Source organism: Emydura macquarii, unplaced genomic scaffold (assembly GCF_026122565.2).
Source record: "Emydura macquarii macquarii isolate MOO-44397 ecotype Brisbane River unplaced genomic scaffold, CSIRO-AGI_Emac_v2 contig_1790, whole genome shotgun sequence".
Taxonomy (NCBI): domain Eukaryota; kingdom Metazoa; phylum Chordata; order Testudines; family Chelidae; genus Emydura; species Emydura macquarii.
In genome coordinates, this window is record NW_027131927.1 from 20,799,678 (window position 1) to 20,809,174 (window position 9,497).

The following is a 9,497-nucleotide window of genomic DNA, read 5'->3' on the forward strand; positions in this document are numbered from 1 at the left end:
GAAATCAGAATCTCAACTTTCCTTTAAAAACAATGTTTCCAGCCCTCATGGTTGTGAAGAAAAGCTTGAAAACCTCTTTTAAGTGTAACCGGTGACTGCTTGGGTCTGCAGCTAGCCTGAAACAATAGCTCCAAGAGGTGTTAACTGTCTCTTGTCATCTAGTCTCTGAATGCTGCTGCTCCACCAACAATCAGGCCAGCAGCAGACTCTGTGCAGGCGTGGGAACCCTTGCTGCAGCTCTCCTACCCTGCTTCTAGTGGGGTGATGTTGGAAAGGGCTCCAGTCCTGGAGTGGGTGGGGTTGGTGCTCCCCAACACTGGAAAAACAGGTTTTAGAGTGGTTCTCTGCTTGGCTGAGTAGGGGTTGACAGGCCCCAGCCTCCCTGGAGATGGTAAATGAAGTAAGAAAGCCCAGCCTTATAGTGCCTGAGGTGATACAGTAGTTCCCCCACGTGAAGCTGGGACGCTTGTATTTGCAAGCCATGCAGGGTGCAAAAAAGTGTCAGTTCTGACCTCAATAAGGAGAGAATGGGGGAGGCGGAGTGGGGGGGAATCAAAGCAGCACAGAGGGCAGGTCCAGCGGAGTTCCTCTTCTTTCAGTAAACATAGCTGGTCTCTTCATTTTAGGGCTGAATTCTGCTTCCATTGAAGACAGTCGTAAAACTACCATAGACTTTAGCAGCAGCAGAATCAAGCACCTAAATGGATGGTGCATTTGGGGTATGATCAAAAACCTATGGAAGTAAATGAGAGTCTTTCCACTGACATCAGAATTCTTTGGGCATAGAAGATATTCATCATTTCTTGAGTAATGCTGAGCAGCCTCAACATTTCTTTAAGTCAGCACGTCACAGGCGGCACTCAGTACTTCTCAGGTTCAGGACAACCCTAGAGGAAGCAGACTTTTTTAATCTAACTGAGTTCTCATTCTTGTTATCATTTGTACATTCAGGAATTTTCTTCAGCGATGCTTTCTGGAAGCTTCATTTCCAACATCCTTTATTTCAGGCTCAGATAACATGAAAATATTTAAATGGAACATCAAGAAATTTGCCCAGGCATAAATTTATAATCTTTTGTTTGCACTGTTAATCCCATTAAAGTTAGATCCTCAGAAGGTGTAAATTGTCCTATGGGAATAAGGAAATTAATAGTTCCTGAATAGCAGTGGTGGGTCAAATTTTCAAAAGCAGAAGGCTGCTAAATCACTAAAGGGATGTTGGAAAAATTCACCCTCCACATTCCCTTTAGGCAATAACTAAATAATATGACTTTTCTGAAGCTTGGCATTGCATAAATATTGATAAATTTTAGGGAAATAAATACTTACACCACTGATACGTTCTTCTGGAAAAAACTAACGTTTTAAGAGAATTAACCATTGTTAATTGCATCTAGTCGTGTCATCCTTAAAATGTTGATATGCTTAGCATGTCTCTGAAAAGAAAGAAAAATTTAAAAAAAATCTCCTCTTGTGTCCTATTTCTCATACTTTATATACGTGAACTTTTAACTCTGATGAATTCTTGAAATGGACATTCCATCACTTGAGACATTTAAAATTGGACAAGAAAAACCAATGTAGAACAGACTGTCAGGAATGATCCAGCAGTGGCAGAGGGTGGCTTATGTGACATATTTTACACCCTTGAAGTTCTGTACGACTCAGCATGGTAATGGATGTTTTTTCAGCCCTTATGGAACACTGTGATATCTAGCATCCAAACATTATTAAATAGTATAAATACTGTCATCTTTTGTCACTTTCATTTACCACTGTTTCAAATGGAAACAATAGTTTTCTGTCCTGTGGTCTATCATGACAATTGCAACCAATTTTACCTTGGATTTCAGTGGAGGCTGCTGGGTACACTGCACCTTTCAAAATCAAGCCTCTTATTTAGGTGCCTAAATATGGACTAAAGGGTGGGATTTTCAAAAGCACTTAATGTAAGAGCTTAAGTCCCCTGGAAAGTCAATGAGACTTGTGTTCATAAGTCACCTGCACATTTTTGAAAATCTCAGCCTTAGAAGGCTAAGCAGTGGTGCTCAGTAATCACTCAGAGCACCCATTTGTGAACATCTTGGCTTTTTTCTTTATTTATTCTTTCCTAGCCACTAATTGACTGAACTCTCTCAAATAAATCTAGAAGATCAGAGTGGAACAGGTTTCCTTTGGAAGGAAATAATCAAAGACCAGTGATAGAAGCCACATTGGGTTATCCCAATCATATTATGCTGATCAATGTGTTTTATAAACCTATTTTTGATCATTGCTTTCAGCCAATTTATCTGGTACTAAAGTAAGGCTCATTGGCCTTCAGTTCCAGAGATCACCCCTACTATTATTTTAAAGATAGTTATAACATTGGCTACCCTCCAGTTCTCTTATATAGTAGCTAATTTTAATGAGAAATTATATATTCTTTGTCAGTAGCTCAGCCACTTCATTCTTAAGTTCCTTCAGAACTCTTGGCTGATTACCGTCAGTCTTGGTAACATACTGCCGTTTAAATTATTCATATGTTCTAACACTTTCCCGTTGGACACATCAGGCAGTGGTTCATCTTTATTACCTGGAAAGAACAGCTCCTGGAATGTCTCTCCAGAAGATTTAGGGCCTGATCCTGCAAATATCAATGAACTTGACTCATGTGAGTATCAGGTCTGGGTAGGAAACAGTTTTGCCATGCCTTGAGAATTCTTTGAGATTTAAAAAAGTTTTCCCATCGCAAATAAGGACAAAAAGTCAAAATTTTGAAAATTCTCATGAACCAAAAATCCAGGTTTGTTTGTTTTTGTTTTTGGCTTGGGTCAATCAAAATGTTTCATTTTTAGTTTGATTTTTATGACTGTTTTTGGTTTACTTTTAAAAAATCAATTTTCCTATAAATTAAATTAAATTTTAAAATAAAAGTAATTCTGAACTGAATTCTGAACTGTTTCATTCAGAAAGGGCTGAAGTGGGAGGTTTTGCCAATTCCAACACTCCTTTCAATTTTTTTTCAGAATGGGAAGTTCATTGGAATCAACCCTTTCCGGTGATGCACTGTCATTTTCCAACACAAAAGACATTAGTTGAAAAATTCCTGATCAACTCCAGGGAGCAATCCTATTCAAGTCAGTGACAGACTGTTCAGCTGATTTGGGACCCTTTCCAAGTCCCACTGAAGTCAATGGGAATCCTTCCATTGACTTTAATATGAACTATTGCTAGTCTCTGAGCATATTCAAAAGTAGAAATGGTAACACTTTGATATTAAAGACCCATTCTTGACTTCAGTGGGACCATTCATGAGAGTAAGCTTACTACTAGGCCTGGTTGAAAAACTGGAACATTTTTCACAGAATGAATAAATAAATAATAATAAATTTGTCCATATTTTTTTCTCAGTGTGAGCTGATGATTTGGAGAGCATACGGATTGTGCGTAGTGTAGCCAAGAAAACTAGGAGACTGGTTTCTGGGGGTACAGTTTGCTGAATGTAGGATTTGAGATGTTACCAGTAGAGTTGGTGACAATTAAAAAAAAATGTACAAATTTACAGAGTAATTTTCATTCCAGTTTTTGAAAAGGAACCATTTTTATTTATTTGAAATATTTATCAAAAATTTTTGTAGGAAAATTTTATCTTCTAATTTTTTATTTTTGGGGTTCTTGTCTTCTTTTTTTTGCTCATCTTTTCCCCTCCCCATTTACCTCCTTCTTTTTCCACATTGACCCTCAGAAGGAGTTGGGAGAGAAAGGGTGGGGGGGACAAAAAAAATAAAAAATAAAAACCAGAACCGGACACACTATTCCCCCAGTGGTCGCATCAGTGCCAAATGCAGAAGTAAAAGATTCTCTCTATTCCTACTCGAGATTCCCCTGTTCATGCATCCCAGGATTGCATTTGCTTTTTTGACCAGAGCATCACCCTGGGAGCTCATGTTCAGCTGATTATTCACCATGAACCCCAAATCTTTTTTCAGAGTCCCTGTGTCACAGGATATAGTCCGTCCGTCCGTCCCTTCTCCCCCTCCCCCCCGTAAGTATGGCCTACATTCCTTGTTCCCAGATGTACATGTAACCCTTCTGCCAGACCAAGTCAGCAGCAGCAAGGGCCGGGTTCTATATCTAGGGGTCCCTCTCAATGATACAACACCAAACTGGCTCGAGCCCCCACCCAGTTACCTGGGAAATTACACACTATCCCCTGGGCGCCCTCCAAAGGGCAATACTTCCCCTCTCGCAAGCACAGAGTCTGAGTGTAGAAAGAAACCTTTTAATAGCAAAACAGAGATAACACCGCACTGGTTTGGGAAACAGTGCAAACAGAGTTCATGAACTCAATGAGCCCAAACCCATCCCAGAGTACAGGGCGTGTCCTGAGCCTCTCCCTTCCTTCTTGCCCCTGTACTGACCATCGTAGTTGCAATATCCACCTCTCAGGTGTGGTTCCGCCCCGTATGCCGCACCAGTCCAACACAGGCCTGTCCAGGCCCCCTCTGCTGCCGTCTCCTATCGCCTGTGAGCCTCACTGAGTCCCCCACTGTTGGCAACGACCACGCCGATCTCCCACCGACTGCGGGCACCAACCGCACCTGGCTCCTGCCGACCACTGGCCGGGCTGGCACCGACTGTGCCGGCCCCTCCACCGACCGCTGGCTGCCCTGGGCTGGCACTGACTGTGCCGACCCCCCTTGTTGACTGGGCTGGCACCGACTGTGCTAGCCTCCCACCAGAGTTGCCTGTTGCCCACTCAGTTTTGTTAGTGGTCAGGCAAAGTTCAGCTCTTAGTGATTTCAGCTCCTAATGATTTCAGCTCTTAGTGATTTCAGCTTATAGGTAAACCTTCTGCTGTCATACAGGAAATGTCCCTGCTTTCAAGAGACAAAAGACTCCAAGTGAGTCATTGTCTACCTTTTAACAATGGGAGGTGAGAGGCACTCCCTGCCTGGGGCAGCCCTTTCACTTAGCCCTTGCAATCCCAATAGGAGACTCCTCTACCTCCCCCTTTTCCAGGCTGAAACATCGGCCTGCCACCCTTGGGGAGCTCTGCCTAGTTTAGGGTGAAGTGTTCTATCATAACAGACTAAGCACAGTTTTGCTGACATCTGTTCATACAATTGAAGGGCAACATTTCATTACCCCAGCAGTTAACACAAAAGTGGTTTGTAACCCAAACCCAGCCCTGCTAACCATTTCCCATTATGCTCCGCACCTAGGTAAATTATGCTAAGTACTTAATTATACTCATGCAGATACAAAGCCCATGCAAATAATGTGCCCCCCCTTTACTCCGACACTCAGACCTGGCTTACATACACATTTTCATTTAGCTGTATTAAAACATGGATTGTTTGCTTGTGCTCAGTTTGCCAAGCAATCTTAGATGACTCTGAATCACTGACCTGTCCTTTTCATTATTTACCACTGCCCCCCAGTTTTTGTGTGATCTTCAAACTTTATCAGTGATGATTTTATATTTTCTTCCATTTAAAGATGTTAAATAGTCTAGGGCCGAGAACTGATCTCTAAGGGATCCCACTGAAAACAGACGCACTCAGTGATTGAGTCTCCATTTACAGTTCCATTTTGAGACCTATCAGCCAGTTTTTCATCCATTTAATGTGTGCCATGTTATTTTTTTATCATTCTAGTATTTTAATCAAAATTTTGTGCGGTACCAAGTCAAACACCTTACAGAGGTGTAAGTATAGTATGTCAACACTGTTACCTTTATCAACCAAACTTGCAATCTCATTAAAAAAAATCTAGTTAGTTTGACAAGATCTATTTTCTGTAAATGCATGTTGATTTGCTTTAATTACATTACCCTCTTTTAGATCTTTATTAATTGAGTTCCATATCAGCTGCCCCATTATCTTGCTTGGGAACAATGTCAGGCTGACAGGCCTATAATTACCTGGATCATCCCGTTTACCCTTTTTAAAATTTGGCACAACATTAGCTTTCTTCCAGTCTTCTAGAGCTTCCCCAGTGCTCCAAGACTTATTGAAAATCAATGTTAACAGTCCATTAGCGCTTCAGCCTACTCTTTTAAAACTTTTCCATGCAAGTTATCTGGACATGCTGATTTTAAAATGTCTAATTTTAGTAGCTTCTGTTTAACATCCTCCAGAAATACTAGTGGAATGGAAAGAGTGTTATCCTCAACATATGATAAAACTATATCATCTGTTTTTCCCCAAACACAGAACAGAAGTATTTATTGAACACTTCTGCCTCTTCTGCATTATTATCAATAATTCTTCCATTTCCACTTAGTAATGGTAGATATGGCTAGTATGTGTTTACTAAACATTCTACAGAGCAGCATGCAGCCTCAAGGTCACATAACTGATGTGACTTCAAGTTCATACAAACATGTTTCTATTCAAAAAAGTTATGATGACTTATTTTTGTTGGGTGGTATGCAATGAATACTGCTTTACTGATACAGGCCACAGTCCTGTAATTAGATGAGTGAGGATGGAACCTTGATAGCAACAGATTTGTCAGCATGAAAAGGCCCAAATGTGTGATGAAATGTGCGACAAAGACCCAAAATGAAGCACATCCAATAATTGAATATGTAGGAAACATAAAATGCTGTGGGATTCCTTTCTTTAATGGAAATAACTGCCTTATGCCTATTATTCTTATGTTCCTTTATTTCAGATGTAAATAATTTTAAAAAATAACACTCAAGAAACACCAAATTTGCATGGAATACATAGAGGTTTGGGATTAAAACAAGTGACATAATTGCAGGACTGAAGCTATATTTTGTGTTTCATTCCAATAAAAATAATTACAAAGCAAAATGAAATGTTTTCCACTGATTTTCCAGTAATCATTATTCATAAGTAAAAGTTAAAAAACCAAAATCAACAATTACTTATTAATTGTTCTTTATTTTACTTTTACTGCATTAAGATTGCTTTTAAGAAACACAGAAGAAATTGTACAAAAAGAGTCTGGAAAAATTTAGCAGATTGAGCATTAGGGCTATTTATAATCTTCTTTTCTCAGGTGAATTTGATTAGCGCTACACCAGTGCTGCTCCAGGATTGATTCTTTTCATCCATGATTGAAGTGTAATTTTGATGTGAACTGATGAAACGTACACATGATTGCCTTCTGTGTTAGTCAGTTACTCAAAGGTTAAAACCATACACACCCAGTAATAACATCCATTAGAAGACGGGCCATGGCGAAAGAAATAGCAGCAATGTCTTCTAGAGCAAGGTTTCTCAAACCTTCTCCTAGTACTCATCCCTTAAAGGAAAATCCCAGTGATTTGGTATAGGTATGATGGCAGGTCGCTCACTGGCAGCCACGAATTCTTCGTTTTTTCTCTATTTTTAACAACTTATATTGGGACTGCTCTTGCCCCATTATTCTGCGCTCATCTTCTCTCTCTCGCCATGGACACTGTCCTGTCAGCAGGGCTGCTCCCCCCCCACTGACATTTCTAGCTTCGTGTTCTTGTAATTGGCATTGCTTTCACGTGTGACTTCTGTTCAGCGATTGACAAGTTCATGGACAAAGTCTACTGGGGAGTCAGTGGTGTGGCCAATCAGGAATTGGAAGCAGGAATGCCAGCAGAGGTAGGAGGGATGTGTTGCAGCTGATTTAGGGGCATGCAGGGAACTAAAGGGTTTTAGCTGTCTCCCGAGTAGGGGGGATGCCGTATTTCCAAGAAACCATGCACCATCAGGTATGGTTAGACCCACTTTGTTTGAAAGATATGGAGGAAGAAAACAGAAACCAGATAGAGATTACTTACAGGCTTCAGAATGGTTCCTCAGTACTATCAGTCCTCATCTCTTTTCCTATTGAACTCTAACTTCTGATGTCCATATCTTCTTTCTTTCTTTCTCTTCAGAAACCAAATTTAGGACCCAGAATGTAGCCGGGGCCGAAGCAGGAGGCAGAGTCCAAGCCCCAAAGTCAGGGTGTCAGGTTTGCAGTCAGCTGGGGTCTGAGTCAGAGTTGAAGTCCGGGTGGGAGCTGAGAGGCTGGCAAGGGAGTCTGTGCAGCTAAGTGGATGCTTCCTGGAACTTGTCTTGGGCTTAAATAGAGCACCAAGGCCACTCGGGAACCATGAGGGAAGCAATCAGTGTGGCCTTTCACGCTGGTACTTCCTGTGGTCTCTGTCTCCACAGGATCAATGTGATGATGCATCTGGATACCTCTGCAGATGGGCTGTCTGCTCCTCACGCCCAGGCTCTATTCCCCGCAGAACCTCGCCCTGATATTCCAGCCTCACCTCACCTGGAAAAACTGTTCCCCTGAAGAATTCTCAGATGGGAAGGAGGGGAGAGACCTGTTCCAGAATCCAAGTTAACACTTCCATCGATTCCCTGACGCCAAATATATTCTATGTGCAGTAAAGCATAGTTGTTCCCAGCAGCCACGAGTGGCAGCCACAGAATTGCAATATGGGAAAATCACCATGTTCCCTGATGATAGTTACCTTACAAAGGGGCTCATCTGCAATGAGAAAGTATCACAGAAATGGTCACTTCCTTCTTCCACTGAATAAAGAACTTTACCACAAGCAGGAAAAGAGCATTAGCCCTCCCTACTGTGTCCACTTCTCTTTCCAGCTTCTGCCTAGCACTTTTAAAGCAATGTTGCCAGGAGTAAGAGTCAGTGAGACAGGAACGCCACAGGGCATGTGGTCTGTGCGCCTGCAATGGCCTACGTGATGGCATTGTGGCCTAGTGGACAGAGCACAGGACTGTCCTCATCCCCCCTGCACCACTCACCTGCTGGTGACCTTGGGCAAGTCACTACACCACCCTGTGCTTCAGCTCCCCTATCTGTAAAATGGGGGGCAATGATGTGGAGCTCCTTGGCAAAGTGCTTTGAGATCTACTGCTGAAAAGTGCTGTGCATGAGCTGGGGATTATTGTTATAATGGTAAATATAATCCAGTTAGTGGCGACAAATCAGCTTGCGTCAGAGTGTTTCTGGAGGTGCCTACTGCAAGGATGTGTGGCGTAGGCTGTATCTAAGCGCCATCGTCAGTCACTGTATTCGCAGCTCCTGTACCACCAGCAGCACACAAGCATGTGTCCTGGTTCATCTGGTTCATCACTGGTTGTACAGTGTCCCGGTTCATCTGCTTTTCTTCAGGCCTGGGGTGGCAGTGAGCCTGGCTGCAAGGGGCAGGCACAGGCTACACAGGGGTGGCGGGTTAGAGTACAGCACACCTGCCCTGGAGCTCTTCAAGCCATTGGTGGGTCATTTAGCTGACCTGCCCAGGTTAACCCCTAGCCTGTCCACAAAATTCCTGTGCCACCGGAACTACTAGCTGCTTCTCTGAGTACAGCCCCTCTTCAATGGCAGCTCTGGGGGCAGCACCCTTGCTTGGACAATAGCAAAGCACTGCATAGCGTCGATGCCTCAACACATCCGTGGTAGCTGTTCATGTATTTACAGCACACAGGCAAGGAGCCAGCATGGCCAGCCATGGGCCTGACTCTCTGCTCACAGCTGGATAA

General features: G+C 42.5%; 1 long non-coding RNA gene across 1 annotated transcript; it reads left to right on the plus strand.

The window, feature by feature from the left end:
* The first annotated feature begins 1,548 nt into the window (after window positions 1–1,548).
* On the plus strand, window positions 1,549–3,240 carry LOC137159190 (uncharacterized). The gene is made up of 3 exons (XR_010921577.1): window positions 1,549–1,672; window positions 2,555–2,653; window positions 3,009–3,240. It is a non-coding gene; the product is annotated as an uncharacterized lncRNA (long non-coding RNA).
* Window positions 3,241–9,497: the final 6,257 nt, after the last annotated feature.